The sequence below is a fragment of the Panthera tigris genome, chromosome F2 (assembly GCF_018350195.1).
Source record: "Panthera tigris isolate Pti1 chromosome F2, P.tigris_Pti1_mat1.1, whole genome shotgun sequence".
NCBI lineage: Eukaryota > Metazoa > Chordata > Mammalia > Carnivora > Felidae > Panthera > Panthera tigris.
Window position 1 is genome coordinate 72,216,073 of NC_056676.1, and position 20,853 is coordinate 72,236,925.

The 20,853-nt window shown below is 48.6% G+C and overlaps 1 protein-coding gene across 1 annotated transcript in view; it reads right to left on the reverse strand.

Moving 5' to 3' along the window:
• The window catches only part of ADCY8 (adenylate cyclase 8), a 221,129-nt gene that overhangs the window by 177,115 nt on the left and 23,161 nt on the right, over positions 1-20,853 (reverse strand). The gene's annotated exons all lie outside the window — the stretch shown is intronic.

Below are 20,853 nucleotides of genomic sequence, written 5' to 3' on the forward strand. Positions count from 1 at the left end.
AGGAAAGCAATGGGTCCAGACGCCTCTAATGGAGCACTTTACAAATAATTGCAGAAGAAAGAATTTAAGTATTTCATAATCTCTTCCAAAGACAGGATAATTGCAAACACCCCCCAACTCAGTTTATATGACCGGCAAAGCCAGATACCAAAACCAATATGGTTCGCGGATGAAGGTAAGTAACTGGTGAATCTCACTCGTGAACGTGGACGGAGATACCTACACACAGTATCAGCAAATCAAATCCATCAAGAGATAGAAAAAATAGTTTAAGTTGACTACAAGGAATTTTCCTCAGGAATCTGATGACAGTTTAACATTATCAACTCAATTAATGTAATTCACATTTACAGCTTTTCAAAAACATATATTCAGGGGCACCTGGGTGGCTCAGTAAGTTAAGCATCTGATTCTTGATCTCAGCTCAGGTCTTGATCTCAGGGTTGTGAGTTCAAGCCCTGCGTTGGGCTCCATGCTGGGTGTGAAGCCCACTTAACAAAAAGCAAGCATATAATCATTCCACTGAAATGAAACGGTACTGATAAAATTCAGTATCTTTTCATTAAAAAACAAAAACAAAAACAACCCTGAGATTAAAAATAATCTTTCATTTTTTATAAGTTTATTTATTTACTTTGAAAAAGAGAGGGAGAGAGAGAGAAAGAGAGAGAGAAAGAGAGACAGCAGGAGCAGGGGAAGGGCAGAAAGAGAGGGAGAGAGACAGAATCCCAAGCGGGCTCCATGCTGTCAGCAAGGAGCCCGACATAGGGCTCAGTTTCATGAACCACAAGATCATGACCTGAGCTGAAATCAAGAGTCGGATGCTTAGCCAACTGAGCCATCCAGGTGCCCCTAAAATTAACCTCTCTCAATCATTACGTAGAACATGTACGGAAACAAAAACAAAAACATCTAAAGCAAACATCCTGCTGCATGGTAAAAGGTTCAAAACATTTGCTTCAAGACCAGGATGCCAGTTACCATCAAATGTATTCAAACAGGAGGGGCGGAGGGAGAGGGAGAGGGAGAGGGAGAGGGAGGGAGTCCCAAGCAGGCTCCACGCTGTCAGCACAGAGCCTGCCGTGGGGCTTGATCTCACAAACCATGAGGTTGCAACCTGAGCTGAAATGAAGAGTCGCACGTTTAACCCACTGAGCCACCCAGGCGCCCTTCGTTATCATTTTTATATGCACGGTCTCCTTCAGTGAGGCCGTGGATAGTTCTGGGGACAGAACTGAAGCCTGGGTTTATAATTTCTGGGTTGTACATTTTGTACATGTGCGTGCAGTACCTATCCAAGCACATGGATTTTTAAATTGCTAGACTGATAAATTTATTGCTTCAAAAAAGGAGAAAGGCCAAGTCCTCATCATGGCAATAATGCCTGCTTGATCGTCTTCAAGTTCATTGCACACCATTTCTCCCCTTACTCACTTTGTTCCAGCCAATCTGGTTTCATTTCTGTTCTTCTGATAGGCCTGTCCCACCTGGGAGCCAACGTTAATGCTGTTCCCCGTGCCGGAGACACCGTTCCCCACATTCCTTGCCTTGCTGCCTCCTCTTGTTCATAAAGAGACTGGACTTCGTGGTAGTTTTTTTCAGAGAGGTGCTCCCTGATCACTACATCAAAGTGGGATTTTCCTGCTTTGCTTACCCCTGCACACTGTGCACTTAGCACACACTGCAATTGTACCTGAATGTGCTTGGTGGGTTGGTTGATGCCTATTTGTCACGTTGGATTATTAGCTCTACTGATGTGAGGATGACGCTCGTTTGAGCCACTGACACCTAGTACCTAGCACAGCGGATGATCAGTGCTCAGCACAGTGACTAGTAACTGCTCAGCAATCAATAAGCACTAGATATTTGCTGAATGAATAAATAGCTTTCCTATGTCCCACTAATCATCATTTACAAGATATGATGAAACCCATCTTATTCACAGTAGCAACAATAATGTAAAACACCAAAGAGCATCCTTGACAACAACAAAAGCAAATGTGAGAGCTGGAAAACAACAGCAACAACAACAAGAAAAACTAAAGTATGCAATGTTACAGAGGATAAAGGAGGGAGGCATTTCCGGTAAAGGGATGCTAACTGCTGTTAACTATGGAAATACTGCCTGAATTGCTTTACAGATTCAATATTTTACTCCCAAGTGGAAGCCAATTTAAAAGTCTATCTGAAAGAACAGAGAAGTTAGAATACAAATGGGATTTGGGAGGGAGGAGCCGCGGGGGGCTTGCCCAGCCAAAAGGTAACAGGAATCATCACGCTACAGCAAGTAACATTCTGTAGCAGTAGAGAAAATCCCAACTGAAAAATTAGTGGAATAGAAATAGAGTACACTAGGGGCCCCTGGGTGGCCCAGTCGGTTGAGCGTCCGACTTCAGCTCAGGTCACGATCTCGCGGTTCATGAGTTCGAGCCCCATATCGGGCTCTGTGCTGATAGCTCGGAGCTCGAGCTTGGAGCCTGCTGCTCTGCCCCTCCCTCTCTCTCTCTCTCTCTCTGCCTCTCGAAAATAAAGAAAACTAATAAAAAAATGACAAGAGAAAAAAGAGACAAGAGAAAAGACAATGAGTTTTTATTATGATACGTATGGCTCAACAATCACGAAAAAATAATCTTGAGTAAAAGGATTCGATGACTACTGGTCAGCTGCTGGGGAAAAAGGATTCATGGTCACCTCATGCTAAATGTACGCATGTTGATGCCAGTGGATTCAAGAGTTACATGTGGAAAATGAGACGACAAAAAAGGAAAAAGGGGATATTGCTCTCATCTTCTAAGCACAAAAGCATGACCGAAATCCCAAAGATAACTGGTTTTGTGTTTTGTTTTTAGGAATCTCTATGACCAATGTGGGGCTTGAGCTCACGACCCCGAGATCAAGAGTCACATGCTCTTCCTTCCAATGGAGCCAGCCAGACTCTCCGAGATAATTAGTTTTTGGGTTTTTTTTGTTTTTTTTTTTAATTGAAACAATCTAATCACTGCTGGAACGGAAAGCAAATTGGCAACATGTTGCAAAACTTTACTCTTATCTTTTGGCCTTCTAACCTAACTTGTCGTTACCTATTTTAAGGAAGTAATCAGGTACAAGTCCAGAAACTTCTGGTAAGGGATGTTCACTGCAGCGTTCTTTATGGGGAGAAAAAGGAAACTGTGTATTTTTAGCAGCAGGGGAAACGGTTGAATGAATTGGGCTTTGCACATACGAAAGAACGTAAAATCACATGAAAATATTTAGCGGCACGAGCCATCCTGTACAGTACACTAAGTAAAACGTAAGTTTAATTCGAAACTTTTAAGATTTAATTTAAATTAACTTTATGTTTTAAAAGCTTTCATTTAAAACTCTCAGTTTAAAGCTGTGTTAAAAAAAATGGGGCGCCTGGGTGCTCAGCTGGCTAAGCATCCAACTTCGGCTCAGGTCATGATCTCGCGGTCCGTGAGTTCGAGCCCCGCGTCGGGCTCTGGGCTGACAGCTCGGAGCCTGGAGCCTGCTCTGGATTCCGTGTCTCCCTCTCTCTCTGCCCCTCCCCAAAGTGATCTACTACAGGTCCACGGGCTGGCCTAAGGGAATCTCTGCTTCATAAGCATGGTCGGAAGATCACATAGAACACTACCCTTTGGCCTCCTTTCTCTAGATCCACGGCCTTACTAAATTCTGAAAGCCCAGAGGGCAGACACCGTGTCCCTCCATCTCTTCCACGGGGCCTGGGGTCCTAGTGCTCAGCAAACACCCGTCCAGTCCAACTGAGCAAAAAACGTGGCACAGCCACATGAGCAAATCCCAATCACCCACCACTTTGGTCCAGTTTTGTAATCACCGGAAACGGGGAGATTGTCACCGAGATAGGAAGCCCTCCACGAACTTCTCCAGAACAGGACGAGTCCCTCCCCCCCTCCCCCCCCAACGCCTCCCTCCACCCCTGGCATTGGAAAGGGTTCTCTCTGTTGGACCCGTGGCCTCCCTCCCCGCCAGGGTGGTGACCGCACTGGGGGCGCTGCTGTGTGAGGCCAGGGGGCTCAGAGCTGGAAAGGCTCACAGAGTCGGCTTCCCTATTTGATGCAGGACGTGCATGCTGTCCCTGCAGAAAAAAACCACTGCTACTTGCCGCCAGGTGGCCAGACCGGAGGTGGGGGAGAGGACCGGCTCCCTGGGGCCTCCCAATCGCACTGTGTGATTTCTGGTGTCACGGAAGGATGCGACGCGTTTTGTCCGTGGCTCGCTTTGTGCAGGAAACATCGCCCGGTCTGCAGCCTGAGCTGCCGGCGACTAGAGGAGGCCTGCTTTGCTAAGAGCGGGGGAATCATCCCCCTTCCCCGTGTTCCTGGGTCTCCAGGAGTATCCACTCGAGTGCCATCGCGTGTGGAAAGGCCAGACCTGCGAAAGTGATTCTGTGCCTGGAGACAGTTTTATTTTCTTAACTGAGAAGGAAAATAAAGGAGAGATGTGTCGCGATCCAATCACGACTGATTTGCATCCGGATAATCTCTCACGTTGTACTGGAAACCAGAAACTTGAAAGGTGATACCCTTAAGCTCAACTTATATGAAATTCTGAAAACTAAGTTTTATAGGACGTCCACCTGGCTTTGACCTTAGCACCAAAGTTTCATCATAAGCTTTGGAGGATACGCAGACTGAAACTGGGAGAGTACAAGATAGCAAGTATAACTTAGTTTTTTGGGTTCATATTAAGTGCAAGGTATCTTACAAGTAATTTTCACGTATGTTCTTAAATAATCTCAACGGAGAAGGAACTATTATTATATCTATATGAGGAGGCTGGAGTTCAGAGAGGTTAAGGAACTTGTCTAAGGTTAAACAGCCCTCACAGTGGTAGGACACAGAATTAAAGGCAGGAAGTCTGACTTTGCAGGGTCCGGACAAGCGTTGGCCAGGACCCGAAGGAGACCTTTGATATTCAGAAGAAATGGCGCCCTTTCCGGAGACTGGGGTATAATTTAGCAAATAAATACCGCACAAGGCCTGAGGCACGCTGAATGTTTTGCCACATAATGGGCTTGGCCAGCTGTGGTGTGCTTGCAAGCGTCCCACCGACGACTGGAGGAAACGTCCCCGTGCGTGGGCCTCTGTGCTTGAGGACTCAGGCCTGTCCTCATGGGGCCCACGCCTGAGCGCTGATGGCTGCCCACGGGGCACACGGAGAGGACGCAGAAGCCGGAAGCATGGACACAGGGACGAATGAGAAGAACCGTGCCTGGAGGCTGGGATGCTCTCTCCAACCCCCAGATGCGTTTAGCTTCTGTGGAGGGGGGACCCTGACGAAGTGAGCGGGGCAGCCAGCCCGGGCTGCTGTAACCAGAGACCCGGGTTCGCATCCCGCACCTTCACTACTTGCGAGGCGTATGACCTCAGGCAAGTCGCCTTTTGCCTTTTTGAGCCTCAACTTTCTCATCTGAACAATGGGAATAAAATTTTGCCCCAGAGACACGATGTATTTGTATGCAGATCTCTATCTACCTACCCATGTACATATAGCATAGATGTATATGTGTATGAAAGTGCCTGGCAGATTAACAGATATCCAAGAAATGTTGGTTATATATTTACATATGAGGCCATCTTTTTTTTTTTTTTCCAAATTCTAGTCTATGGTGTAACACATATTTTTTTTTTCCTGAATAAATGATGTCTTACAAATTTTCTGGGGCGCCTGGGTGGCTCAGTCGGTTAAGTGTCCAACTCTTGATTTGGGCTGAGGTCATGATCTCGCGGTTTGTGAGTTCGAGGCCCACATTGGGCTCTGTGCTGAGTGGGCTCAGTGCAGAACCTGCCTGAGATTCTCTCTCCCCTCCCTGCTCTCTCTCTCTCTCTCTCTCTCGCTCTCTCTCAAAATAAACAAATAAACTTAAAAATTTTTAAAAAACACCAATTTTCTTCCTCCCTGGTAAATACTCCAGAAGACCATGAAGTATTAAAATCTTTTGTACTTATGCTACTTTGCAAAGATGTTGACTTCCCATTATTTACCATCAGAGAGGACAGCAGAGGTGGGGACTAGGGAAAGAACTCTGGAGTCAGACAGAGTGGGCCTTAAATCACCATTTACCTGGGGCGCCTGGGTGGCTCAGTCGGTTGAGCATCCGACTTCGGCTCAGGTCATGATCTCACGGTTCGTGAGTTCGAGCCCTGCTTCGGGCTCTGTGCTGACAGCTCAGAGCCTGGAGCCTGCTTCAGATTCTGTGTCTCCCCCTCTCTCTGCCCCTCCCCCATTCATGCTCTGTCTCTCTCTGTCTCAAAAATAAATACACATTAAAAAAAAAATTTAAATCATCATTTACCTGCAGGGTGACCAAAGCAAGCCATTCCCCTCACTAAGGGGTAGATACTCAATAGCCCAGTTTGCTGTGCTGTATAGAGCTTAGCAGTCTAACCCAGTGGCTAAAGATCTGGGGTCCTACTTCCTTGTTAAGGTGAACTTGGTCCGATTGGTTAATTTCTCTGGCCCTCGAATTTCCTCACCTGTAAAACAAGAATCTTTCCTACAAATTTCGTTTGGACAACTGACACAAACAATTAGCCATAGGGCTGTAGCATGGTAAATACTCAATGTGTATTGAGTATCGTTGTGGTGATGGCCATCATTGCTTGTCTTTTCTGTCACAGCGGTAACACCGGGTTAAACTCGGTCTGTGAGGGTTCAGGGAAGAATGGCATGGAGGAATGATGAACTGGACGGCCAAACGAAACGGCCAACATCCTCTGCCAGGGTCGTGGGCTCTCCCACAGCTGCTGGCCCATGACCACGCTTCCTGCCTGCCCTTTATAAATAGTACACACTGAATTAGAAAAAGAAATCACCAGGAGTACAGAACGAAGTTTAAAAAAATAACAGAGCCATAAAGCAGTAAACTTAAGGGAATTCTCTAAGAAAAAAGAGTTTTGAAAAACGAGTCCTGCTGAATCTCTCAGCGCGTGTACAAGAAAACAATCAGACTGATGAAAAACCTACACGAAAAACCTGATTTCGGTGACGGGTGTCCTGAAAAATCACAAAGCAATGAGGCGACAATGCAATCTTTTCCAACGACAACAAAAAGAGAGAAGTTCGGAAAATGGAAATGAAAAGAATCGCGGAACAGAGAGACGAGATTGTTTTTCACGGATTTAAAAAACGGTGACATTGGGAAGAGGCAAAAATTTAAAAGGGGAAAACGTAAGAAGGGCTGGAGGTGAGGAAAAATAAGTGATCAAACCCTTTAAAACCGGACAAGGTACAAAATGACCAAGGGTGTTGTTTTGGAAGTCTGAGAAACGTAGCAGGTGGTGGCCCAAAGTTTAAAGATAAAGCACGTCAACCCAAAGCAGGTAAGACAGGACGTGGTTATAGTCACTAGAGCACCCACTTGATTTGCTTCCTGTGTGAATTAAATGAGTTGATCACAGGCACGACGTTTACAGCAGAGCCTATGACACAATAGGTGCCTAATACTCTTAGTTAATGACGTCAGCAGTTGGCATGACGGGCATCAGCTGCCGTTGGCGTGGGTCTGTCCTGACACCTGACACCCTGTGTGGGAATCACATCTAATCGTCTCCCCTCCCCGCCGGACCGGAACGTCTTGCGGGCAAGGACATCATCTGTCCTATTTTTGTAACCCGCAGTGTAAGCTCAGTGGATAGCTCAAAGTGAGTTACACAAAGAAAAGACACCCAGGGGCGCCTGGGCGGCTCAGTCACTTAAGTGTCCGACTTGATTTCGGCTCAGGTCACGATCTTCCGGCTCGTGGGTTCGAGCCCCGCATCGGGCTCTGCGGTGACCGCGCAGAGCCTGCTTGGGATGCCCTCTGTCTCCCTGTCTCTCTCTCTCAAAAGAAAGAAAAGTTGAAGAGAAAAAGAAAAGACATCCACACCACTGGGTTAGAAACGTGGAGCTACTTGAAGGAGAACGGCCGTATGTTGCAAACAAAGCAAGTTTTGAAAACGAAGTCACACACTTCGCACTTCCCTAGTGGTAATTTACTGAACATCTGCTGTGTGCTGGTGACTGGAGAATTCCAGGGGGGGTGGGGGGGGTGGTTTCTCCACTTCGGCGCTGCTCATTGCTGTGCAGAATGATTCTTTTGTGGGCAGGGAAGACGGGCTGTGCGGTGCAGGATGTCCAACGTCACCGCTGGCCTCCATCCCCAAATGCCGGTAGGGCCCCCTCCAGATGGGACTTCAGAGCATCTCCAGACATTGCTGAACGTCTCTGATTGGGCAAAGTCTCCCCTTTGAGCCCCACCGCTCGAAGGGTAAGACCTTCCTTCTTCATCTTTACATTACCGTTGAGAGACGGAGAAGTCTCACGCTTGTGGGGTTTGTATGAACACAATCCTGACATAGTGCAGACGCAGGCCTTCGATTTCCTTCCCGGGCCATTAATATTTACGCCGAGTGAATTCAGCGATCCTCATTCTTTTTTAGGGGAAGGGGTGTGTCGCACCGTCAATTCAATAGAGATATTCCTGCCCGAAAAATTCCATATTTTCCACTGTTTTATACATTCGCTCGTTATCTTGGGCCCAGTGTTTGCCAGATATGGCTTCTCTTCATTTTGGCTGTTACCTGTGTTGGATAGGATGCCTTTTTCTTCTCTTCTTTGGTCTTATAATCAAGCAATCTTCTATACATGTTGCAAACAACAGTCATGAACAGTGTTAAAAGACCAGTGTCATCAAAAGTGAAAATCTTCTATTTTTTTTATTTAAAAAAAAAATTTTTTTTAACGTTTATTTATTTTTGAGACAGAGAGAGACAGAGCATGAACGGGGGAGGGGCAGAGAGAGGGAGACACAGAATCCGAAACAGGCTCCAGGCTCTGAGCTGTCAGCACAGAGCCCGACGCAGGGCTCGAACCCATGGACCGCGAGATCATGACGCGGGCCGAAGTCGGACGCTCACCCGACTGAGCCACCCAGGCGCCCCGCACCTTTCCTTTTTTGAGTCATTGGCTGCCATTTGCAATGGCCCAGGAAGTGATTTGTTCACTAAGCCACCAGGAATTGTCACAATGTGGAAATGTGAACTTTCCAAGACTTCATATGCCATAGGCAGATGAAAAAAAAGCTAAGGTCTGGAGGCCTGCCGTGTTTACTTAGATGTTTCTAGGTAGCGGGTCTTTTATTAAGAAAAGCAAGTTGTAGGGGAAACCCCTTTCTTTGTCAGGGTCAGTAAACTCGAAATAGACCCACTTTCCAGGAAGTCAGTCTCTCTCTTTTTTAATGTTTATTTATTTTTGAAAGAGACAGAGAGACAGAGCATGAGCAGAGGAAGGGCAGAGACAGAGGGAGACACAGAATCCAAAGCAGGCTCCAGGCTCCGGGCTGTCAGCACAGAGCCCGACGCGGGGCTTGAACTCACAAACCGCGAGATCATGACCTGAGCCGAAGTCGGACGCTTAACCGACTGAGCCACCCAGCTGCCACCAGGAAACCAGTCTCTTGATAAGGGCATCCGATTTTCCCTGGAGGAGTCCCTTTTCTTACAGCCAGAAATGCACAGAGGGCACCCGTGCCTCTTCAGTGACTCTCCTGCCAAATCTACAGCTGGTCCTTAGACGACCCTGAAAGTGTCCTGTCAACAAATATTTACCGCGACAGCTGTAAGTTAGGTATGGGATTCAGCAAGGGAGGACAGTAGCCATTGGCCTCAAGGAACACACCGGCAAGGCCCAGGAATGGACAGGAGTTTCAAGGCCACGTGCAGACAAAGTCTGCTGGCAGGAAGCACTGAGTGAGTGACTACCTGGAGGGTAAGGGACTTTCAGGGAGGACTCCCAAAGAGAAGATGCTTCTGCTACATCTGGAAGAGTTCCAGGGAGATAACATGTGCGTGTGCTGGGAGCGGGGGGCAGGGAGACGTGTTAGGAGAAGGGACCCAGATGTTCAAAGGCCTGTGGACGTAAGAGGGTGGGGTTCATGTGTCACTCAGGGTCCCGGCAGGAAACAGATAAACACTCAAAGGGGTAAGTAAAGGGAACTCAAGCTCAAGCAAAGGTTTGGGGCAGTTAAGGGAACTACAAGATGTGAGGAAGCTGTTTCCACCCCCGGGAGGGGGGCGGGGGGGGGGCAAAGGGCCAAAGGGAGGGTACTACCAGACTGGGAGAGCTGTCCTATGGCAGAGGAGACAGTCCTTGGCCAGAGGGCAGAGCAGGACTGGTGACTGCCCAATCTCATTCTCTCTCTCTCACTCTCTCTGTCTCTCTCTCTCTCTCTCTCTCTCACACACACACACACACACACGCACACATTCTCTCTCTCCTTCACTCCAGCTTTGTATCTCCTGCTTGAGCTAGCCACAGCAGAACCCAAATCAAAGCTGGGGATCAGGGGACCTGCTGCAGGTTCCAGAGACACCAAGCTCTCGGGGCACAGAGGGCAGCTCTTTAGGGCAGAAGGGGAATAACCCGCAGAGTTGGCCCAGATGCCTCCAAGTTATGCTGTGTGACCAGAAGCCACAGAGCATCTGCAGGAGAAATAAGGGTCCGGAGAGGCAGGGGCAAGGGTGGGGCCAAATCCCCAGGACTCGTCCATAGTCTGTGCCCAGTGCCTCATTCTGGAGGCAGCCTGCCTGCTTGAGAACAGCAACACTAGCGGCTGCCATTTTGGAGCCTTTGCTGTGTCTCAGGCAAAGGCTGGTAAGTCCTTCATACGCAGCGATTGCCTCCGTTAATCTTTATAGCCACGCGTGGGGCGCCTGGCTGGCTCGGTTGGTTGGGCATCCGATTTCGGCTCAGGTCATGCTCTCATAGTTCGTGGGTTTAAGCCCCACGTTAGGCTCTGTGCAGACAGCTCGGAGCCTGGAGCCTGCTTCGGATTCTGTGTCTCCCTCTCTCTCTCTGCCCCTCCCCGACTCAGATTCTGTTTGTCTCTCTCTCAAAAATAAACATTAAAAAAGTTTCTTAAAAAAATCTTTATAGCCACTCATGAAGGATCATTACTTACTGACTGCTAAATTCCTGTCACGTTGATAGCGACATTCACGAGTTGTGTTATTTTATTTTCGCAAGAATCCTACGTCCCAGGAATTTCTTTTTTTCATGCGAAAAGAACAGTAAATTTGCTAGGATATAAGCTCCAAGAGGAAGAGACTTCTTCTGTAGCCCTAGTACCAGGGATAATGCGGGGCACATATATAATAGGCCATCAATAGGCACTTCTTTTAAAAACCAAAATTGGGGCGCCTGGGTGGCTCAGTCGGTTAAGCGTCCGACTTCAGCTCAGGTCACGATCTTGCGGTCTGCAAGTTCGAGCCCCGTGTCGGGCTCTGGGCTGGTGGCTCAGAGCCTGGAGCCTGCTTCTGATTCTGTGTTTCCCTCTCTCTCTGCCCCTCCCCCGTTCATGCTGTGTCTCTCTCTGTCTCAAAAATAAATAAAAGTTAAAAAAAAAATTTAAAAACCAAAATAGGTTCAGGGGCACGTGGGTGGCTCAGTTGGTCAAGTGTCCAACTTCGGCTCAGGTCATGATCTCATGGTCTGTGAGTTCAAGCCCCATGTCGGGCTCTGCGCTGACAGCTCAGAGCCTGGAGCCTACTTTGGATTTTGTGTCTCCCTCTTTCTCTCTCTCTGCCTCTCCCCTGCTTGTGCTCTGTTTTTCTTTCAACAATAAATAAACATTAAAAAAAAAAACACCTTACAAACCAAAAGGGATTCAGAGGTTGTCAGAGGTTGAGTGTTGGCGTTAAGCTCTGGCTCCCAAACTCTAAACTCCTAAGCCACAGGCCCTTCCTGGCCACATGAGATGGAACAGATGAGACTGTGCACCTTCCCCCTTCCCATGGGTGTCCAGGAGAATCTGGCCTAGCTGAGGCCTCCCCCGAGACAAGGCAGCAAGCCGCATGGCCCCTGCCCCTTTATTCTCTTCCCCATCAAGCCCGTTCACTTATTCATTCAACAAACACACCCCAAGTCCTGCAGGATTATTAGGCTGTGACCTCCGTGCGGGCGGGACCGGTGTCGTTCGTCACTTTCCCACAGCCCTGGCTTGTGCCAGGCCATTTGGAGACCAGTAAACATTTGTTGACTCCTGAGTGTGTGAGAAGCAGGAGAGGTACCGGTGTTCTCCAAGGCACGGGGATGTCTAGAGTCGACCGTGGAAAGACGGCGCAGAGGGGCAGCGATGGATGTCTACATGGGCACCATCCCAGCGGGAAGGAAGGAGAGTGGTCGTTTCCACACGGGGAGGGCATCAGGCTGCGTCGTTGAGTCGGTGATTGCCGGATGGACGGGAGGAAGCTTCAGAGAGACCACGGCAGGAAGATGGTGGGGTTTCAACAAAAGAGCGTTGGGGGTGGGGGCGCCCGTGGAGGGCAACATACGAGGCGACAAGGGGCAGAACAGCGAACCCAAGGGCCATCGCTCATTCCCTGCCTCACTGAACTCCCAGAAGCCCTGGACCTGGTTGTTCACTCTCTCCTCAACTGCACTCTCTTCACCTGGCTTCCAGGACACCTTCTGGGGGCTTCTTCCTACTTCAGGAGAAAGAACACCGGACTAGAAACCCGAGAACGGTATTCTGGTGAATTTCTCATTGTTTACAAAGAAAAACATTGGCGAGCCCACCTCATGCGTGAGCCGTACCCTTTCCTTGGCTTGCCCTCTCCTTGTACCCTTTCCTTGGCTTGCCCTCTCCTTCCACCTACCACACGCCCATGCACACACTCACACACACACTCGCACTCACACCCATCCTGGTAACCTAAACAACCACAGGGACCCACCTTCTTTCCCTGATATTACCCCAGAGTGATGGGGAGATCGAGGGTCAAACACGATTTTTCTGCAAAGGACCAGCTGATAAATAGGTAAATATTTTAGGCTTTGTGAACCACGTCATGAAATCCGCCTCCCCCTCCCCCTCCTCTTCCTTCCTCTCCTCCCCTCTCCTCCCACAATATTAACAAAAAATGTGAAAACCACTCTTAGCTTACTGGCTGTACAAAAACAGGCTCTTGACTGATTTGCCCGGCATGTAGTTTGTGGACCCTGAGGGAGAACTTGGATGAAAACTCCTGCTTTTCCCCAGGACTGTCCAGATTTTATAACAAAGTTCTGTGTACTGGGCACACAAAACAGGATATGTGGCCACTCTGGTGCCCCTTATGAGCTCTGTGACCTTGATAATTAGTTGACGTCTCTGAGCCTCCCTTTTTTGTAAAATAGAGCTAATAACACCAAGCAGGATTGCTACTGAGTGGTCCGTAAAATAGCACATTTAACGGCCAAAGGACAGTGTCTGCTATACAATCGGGGTGTGTCAACAGAAGTTCTCCGAAACTCCCCTTGCAAAGAGGTCGAGAGAAGACACTGAGTGGTAGACGTACCTCTTGGAATCTGCAAAATGGAACAATATGGCCACTTGTGGAATAGACTTCCGTGGAATAGACAGTATAACCACTGGAATAGACAGTCTATTCCACGGTGTCAGAGAGGGAGACACAGAATCCGAAGCAGGCTCCGGGCTCCGAGCTGTCGGCACAGAGCCCGACGTGGGGCTCGACCCCACGAACCGCAAGATCGTGACCTGAGCCAAAGTCGGACGCTCAACCGGTCGAGCCACCCGGGTGCTCCTCAGCTGTCATCGCAGAAGGAAAACCAAGAGCCAGACCCGGAGTTTTGTCCAATATGCATGGAGCATGGGGGGGAAGGTTCTCTACCGGACCCTGGGTCCCCCAAAGTAACAAATTAGAACACCGTGGAGTTTTCAGCCCTGTGCATTTAGGGCATATGTATTTCAACTACAAGCTGGGGGTGAGAAAGAGGGAGGGAGGGAGAGACGGAGAAGAAGAAGAAAGCAAAGGGACAGAAACCAAGGGAAGGGAAGGGGATAAGGCACCCTAAACGGTTTGAGCAATGCTGTCTGCTTGGGAGCACTCCCGACCTGGCGTGGGAGCACTCCCGACCGGGCAAGGGAGGAAGAGCACGTATAGTCTGTTTCAGGCCTGCAGCCTCCAGCACAGGGCCCACCCGACTGCACTGGGTATGTATTGGGCTTAACGTCCCATCTTTTCCACCCATCATGGTCTCTACGCAAAAACCCACTGCTCTACCTGGGGCTCGATCCTATCAGGGGAAAACCTGGGTTGGGTTATTGAGATGATGCATCCATTCACGGACTCTTGGCATTTCAGGGATTTTTTTTTAACAGCAGGATTTCTGACTCAGCTGTTAGCCTTAAAACCTCACCCCAGTGTAAGCTGTGATTCCAATGTGGTGTAGGCCTCCCACGGGCGGCAATGGGTCCTGTGACAACACGTGTTCCAGAAAATGGAGGCGTTCACGGGCAGCAGCCGCAGGAAAAGCCAGCATCTTGACTCACACAACCCCTGGCAGGGTAGTTAGTAACGGTGGGTGCATCGCGAGTATTTTTAGCATTAAAAAAACCAACCCCGAATTCATGACCCAGCCGCCGCTGGCGGTCAGAAAAGAATCGGGAGCACGTTCTGGAAAGGCTCCTCAGGCATGGGCATTTTGCAACGCTGCGTAGGAAATGAAGTCTATAAATATTCACCAGCCGGCGACTCGGCGAGGTTTATGAAGACCCGAGCGGACACTGATTCAATTCTGTTCCCTCTTCCTCTGGGGCCTGTCAGGCAGAACATCTAAAGTGCTTTACAGACGTGGCTGGAAGGAGGCGAAGGGCCCGCTGGATGGGGACACAGAGGAGTTGTGCCCGTGCTCAGGTCACGGGCAGGTCGAGGAGGAAACCGCCACCTTCACCAATTCTCCGTTCCTGACACACAGGGCAGGGGAGAGCTGGTCATCTGCTTCAGCTACTTTGAAGTGTTTATGCTGCCAGGGTCAGTGTTACCAATCTCGAAAGGGAGGGGACAGGGTGAGCCCGCGGTGGCTCTGCTAGGACTTTGGGGATGGACGCGTGTGGGAGTGTCTGGCTCTGGTGGTCTCGTGTCAGACCAAGGGACAGCCTTAATGGCAGAGGAAGTGTGTGGGACGGGATGGGACACAAGACTGCCGGGCCCAGTGGCTGCCTCATTTACTCACTCCCAGAAGCGGATGCCATGAGAGAAGGAAGGAGCTCCCTGGTGCCATCTTGTAGGCAATACCTCCGGAGATGGGATGCCACCCTCCAGGATGCAGTGGCCACTTTCCATCAAAGGCCTTCTATGGGGCTGTGCCCCTGTAGGAACGATGCAGGACTCTGAGAAACGAGGGGTGGAAACAGGAGTGGCCCTAGTTACCATCACTCCTGGTGATGCACGTGGGGAGCCTGTGATTTCAGAGCCTGAACCTTGGCTTCTATAGCTTTGGACTTCCAGCTTTCCACCGGGGGACACACAGCAAGAGCCCCACTGAACTATAAAATATGGCCTGTTGGGTGCCTCACGCCGAGTGGCCACGAGACAGGAAGAGTCACCATCCAGGTGGAGGTTGGGCCCTGGCCTGAGAAAGGCATAGTGAGTAGAGGCTCAAATGCCTGACAGGTGAGAATCTGCATGATGCCATGAGGTAAACCACCAAGACCAGCAGAGGTGCTAGCTGAGGGAGAGGCGAATCTAGAATAAAGCGTACAGGAGGGAGACCACGTCTGTCAGTAGGGACCCCGCCATTAGCTGTCCTCCTCCAAGGTTCTCCAAGAAGAAAGTGCCCCTGCCCCCCACGATCATAGAATGGCTCTCAGAACTTCACTGGTGAAGTAAGTCCTGGAGGCACAAGGGGTGGACTGTGGTGGGAAAAGATCTCCCTCGGGGAATGGAGGGTGCATCCTGTCACAGTTACTGTGGGTGGACGCCCTTGGCTGTCCACCTCCTTGGGAGATCACCCAGCTAAAGAGGTCCTTCTCACCAAGATCATGCCCAGGATCGATCAACTGGGAGTACATTTGGAATACAGTCATAATTCCAATTCTGAGATCACAGAAAGACCATCCCAGCTTCTGGGATGCCCACGGCACTAACGGGTCTCTGTGTAGAAACCGCATCACAGCTCAACTTGTTCATCTGCCTACTTCTGCCTCCACATCTTCCTGCCCATGGGGGCTGATCCCAACAGCATCCCCTAATCAACTTCCTACCCACTGACTTCCCTCCCAGAGTCTGCATCTCAGAGGATCGAACCTGTAACAGCCAGAAAGCGTTCACTACCCTCACTAATGCTGTCAGCTTTTTGTATCTGTGGAAGGGGTGATTTAATTAATGGATATAATTAGTTTGTGCCATCCAGACCACCAGATGGATGATGATGATGACTGTTTTGTAGATACTTTCCCCTTCCTCAATTCCTTTTATCAGTATTTCCTGAGCTCCAAATCAGACCTAAGCACTGTTGTAGATTCTAGCAGCAAATATGAGAACAATGCCCTATGGGGCATCTCGTGGGGACCTTAACTGAGATCAAGGGGTGCAAGGAAAACCTCTCTGGGGATGAAATATTTCCATGAAACGTAAGGAAGAGAATAAGTTGGCCAAGGAAAGAGCCAGGCAATACCTATGCCAGGTGAAGCTCAGGGAGGGTGACCGTGATGGGGGGGGGGGCGTTGAGGGAAGGGAGAAGGCCTCTTATTTAAACCCTAATCTTTAAAAAAATGTTCATTTACTTATTTTGAGGAGGGAGGAGGGGCATAGAGAGAGAGAGAGAGAGAGAGAGAGAGAGGAAGAGAGAGAGAATCCCAAGCAAGTTCCACGCTCAGTGCAGAGCCCGACACGGGGCTCGATCTCATAACCACAAGATCACGACCTGAGCTGAAACCAAGAGTCGGACGCTTAACTGACTGAGCCACCCAGGCGCCCCAAACCCTAATCTGATTTCCCCTGATACTCTTGGGTTGAGCCGCTTCCCAATCCTGGTGAAAACCCCTACAGACTTTCACAGAAGATGATCTTTCCCCCCAGCACGTCCCTGGCTCCAGACTCTCTCCGTTGGCAATGACTGGCACAAATCAGAATTACCTTTTTCTCGTTAGACCACCTCTCCTCCTCACTACAGAGCAGATGGGGGTGGTCAAGAAGGTGGGGGCGGAGGTTCCTAAGGAAGTCTGTCACCTGAGCACAAGGATGGGTCTTATAACGTGACGGTCACTATGGCAATTTTTATTGGGTAATTGGGTTTGAAGAAACATTTTGATTCATCATTAGTTACTGAGCCAAAAATAGCACTCTTACCAAGAGCTCATTTTCTCTTCAAATGCATCTGCTTCTCAGGGTTAATAAAGTACAGTCCGCGCACCGAAAACCGGAGCATTTTCCCGAAGTCATTGCCTCTTGATCCACACTTCTCACAAGCAGCCCGTATCACCTGCTGCTTTACTTAAAAAAAATGTTTCGTGTTTCTCGTTACTAAGAAAGATGAAAAAAATAGTTTGTTATGTCCAAACTGAGTATCCCAATTCTTTTTTTTTTGATGTTTTTATTTATTTTTGAGACAGAGAGAGACAGAGCATGAGCGAGGGAGGGGCAGAGAGAGAGGGAGACCCAGAATCCGAAGCAGGCTCCAGGCTCCGGGCTGTTGGCGCAGAGCCTGACTCGGGGCTTGAACTCATGAACTGCGAGATCGTGACCTGAGCTGAAGTCAGACGCCTAACCGACTGAGCCACCCAGGTGCCCCAGGATCCCAATGCTTTAAGGAAGGCGAATTTACACGGAATAACTTCACAAAGTTTCTCAACTGTACTATTTTACACAGTTGGGGGACAAAGAAGCCTCGAGGAATCCTTTTCTCTGATGAGTACAGACCACAGAGTGGCTGAAAAATGACTGTCTACTTAGGGACAAACACCGGTCGACATCTGCAGGAGGGGATACACACGAATAAAAGGAAAAGGGTTTCATGTATTCTTGCTTTTTAAACGAGTACACTCAACTTAATGTCTGAATCAAATAAAACATTCCTCCAAAATTTAATACAGGGAGGTTATGAGTAAGCACAATGTGTTTTGGTCTAGAAGGCTGAGCTACATACCTTGTGACACATTAGGAAGTAAAAATATAATGGAAGCCAGGGAACAGAAAATGTCTTCAGCCCATGGTGACTAATACCTAACACACCAGGCTGTTTGCAATTTTTTTCACAAACGTGCTTATTCTAACTTTGAATGCGGATTCTGCCACTGCACACAGCTAAGCTGGTTTTACCACTTTAAGATATTGGGACAATGAACCTTCCAGGACTGTCACCGAATAAAAGGAGGTTACGTGTGAAAAAGCCCCTCAGTGGCACCTGCTAGGCTTACCTAGCAGGTGCCCAGGTCTGTCTGCTTCGGGGATTTGCATCCACGCTCTGCCTTTTACTCGTGGTGAGAAGAGGAGATGTTTACTTAACCTCTCGAAGCCTCAGGCTACTCGTGTTGAATGCGGATGACAACTGAACGTACTTCATAGGTTGTTGTGGCGGAGAGAAGTAATTACATAGAACCCTTGACAGAGGATGAGAATTCAATACACGTTAGCTGTTAACTATCAATTGTAAATTTTTTTCCCTTCTCATCCGGACCATATGTTCCTCTAATGAGGGATGATCTGTCATGCCTAAACCTTTTGGACTTCGTAGCTGTTGTGTCGGTGTCATTTAGTTTGCAAACTGGGCCACTTTGGAGGTGAAAGGAGACAGGAGTATATCTGGAGTGTCCTGGGTATGCTGCGACATAGGGTGGCCGGCCCTACCCATGGCACACACTGCTGGGTTAGGCGGAGGCCAATTGTATAAATCTTCAAGCTATATTCCCGGCCGGTTGCGGAACGAAGAGAAGTCACTTCAATTCACAGTATATATCTGAACAGGCCCTGGGTCTACGTCAAAAAACAAAATAGACTAAATCTCTTCCTCACCCTACGGGGACACAGACAATAAACAAAGATATACAGAATTACTGTATGTCCTGTGCATTGGTAAAAAAAAAAAAAATGCGGGGTGCCTGGGTGGCTCAGTCGGTTGGGCGGCCAACTTCGGCTCAGGTCATGATCTCACGGTCTGTGAGTTCGAGCCCCGCGTCGGGCTCTGTGCTGACGGCTCAGAGCCTGGAGCCTGTTTCAGATTCTGTGTCTCCCTCTCTCTCTGACCCTCCCCCATTCATGCTCTGTCTCTCTCTGTCTCAAAAATAAATAAACATTCCAAAAAAAAAATTAAAAAAAAATGCTATGGAGAGAATTAAAGGTGATAAAGACGAGAAAAGAATGGCCCTTTCTTTTATATGGGGTCAGGAGGGTACCTCTGATAGGCTGTATTTGAGCAGAGACCCCAAAAAGGTAAGCAAATCGTACAGGTATCCAAAGGAATGATGGTGAGTATATATCCCATTATCAAACACATTTATAGCAATTGTCTTGACAAAGGCAAAAGGTAAAAGGTAAAAATAAAGGACGATGAGTAAAATATAAGCTACCCAATGTTATAAAGACTTTAAAAACTCATTTCAGGGGAGCCTGGGGGGCTCGGTCAGTTAAGTGTCTGATTTCAGCTCAGGTCACGATCTCACGGTTCACGAGTGTGAACCCCGCATTGGGTTCTCTCTTGTCAGCGCAGAGCCTGCTTTGGACCGGACCCTCTCTCTCCCTCTCTCTCTGCCCCCCCGCTCTCTCTCAAACATAAATAAACATAAAAAAAACCTCATTTCAGGTATGCCTGTTGTCTTCTCTGTAATTTTGGCTATTTGATCCTGACAACTCATAATCTACGGCTTTATCCAGCTTTTGCCAGGATAAATTAAATTCATTCAATTTAAGTTAAATTAATGAATGAATTGTTAATTAAGTTAAATTAAATCTCTCCTAGTTGCCTGGTGCTTTAGTATACGTGCTGTGGAAGCAAGCACGTTGCCTGGTGCTTTATAAACAAGACGTCATTCCTTCACATGTCAGTACGGGACAAGACACCCACTTCTCAGGTCAGAAGCCCGAGGCTCCGAGACGTGGAAAACTTTCCATGCACTCAGCCAGGGAGCTGGGGCTGGCCCTGAAATGCAGGTCCCAGTTTGCTAGTGTCTGGCCTCTTTTCTCAAGATTCTGCTTATAATACGAACACCTAGATGAGAATCCTGTGTCCCCGAGGGCAGAGAGCAAGACACAGTTTTTGATGGAAATCCATTCTTTCGTTCCTCATCCCACAAATATTTCCCGAGTGCCTAGTACATGCCAGGAACTGTTCTGGACCCCAGGGATTCATTTCCGAAAAACAGACACAATTTCTACCCGTGTGCCCGCCTTCTTGCTGACAGAGATAAACCAGAAAACTAAGTAAATTATTTGGGGTGGGAAAAGGTAAAAAGTGATTTTTTTTTAAATTTTTTTTTAATGTTTATTTATTTTTGAGACAGAGAGAGACAGAGCATGAACGGGGGAGGGGCAGAGAGAGAGGGAGACATAGAATCGGAAGCAGGTTCCAGGCTCTGAGCCGTCAGCCCAGAGCCCGACGCGGGGCTCGAACTCATGGACCATGAGATCGTGACCTGAGCTGAAGTCGGACGCTCAACCGACTAAGCCACCCAGCTGCCCCTAAAAAGTGATTTTTAAAAAAATAGAGCTCTGTGGGGTACTTGGGTGGCTCCGTCGGTTAAGCGTCCGACTCTAGATTTTGGCTCAGATCATGATCTCTAGGAGTTTGTGAGTTCCAGCCCTACGCTCTGCTTGGGATCTCTCTCTCCCTTTCTTTCTACCCCTCCCCCGGTCGTGCTCTCTCTTTTTCTCTCTCTTTCCCTCAAAATAAATAAATAAAACTTGAAAAAATAGAGCAGGGGGGATGCCTGGCTGGGTGGCTCAGTTAGTTAAGCGTCAGGTCATAATCTCACGGTTCATGGGTTCAAGCCCCGCATCAGTCTCTGTGCTGACAGCTCGGAGCCTGGAGCCTGCTTCGGATTCTTTGTCTTCCTCTCTCTGCCCCTCCCCTGCT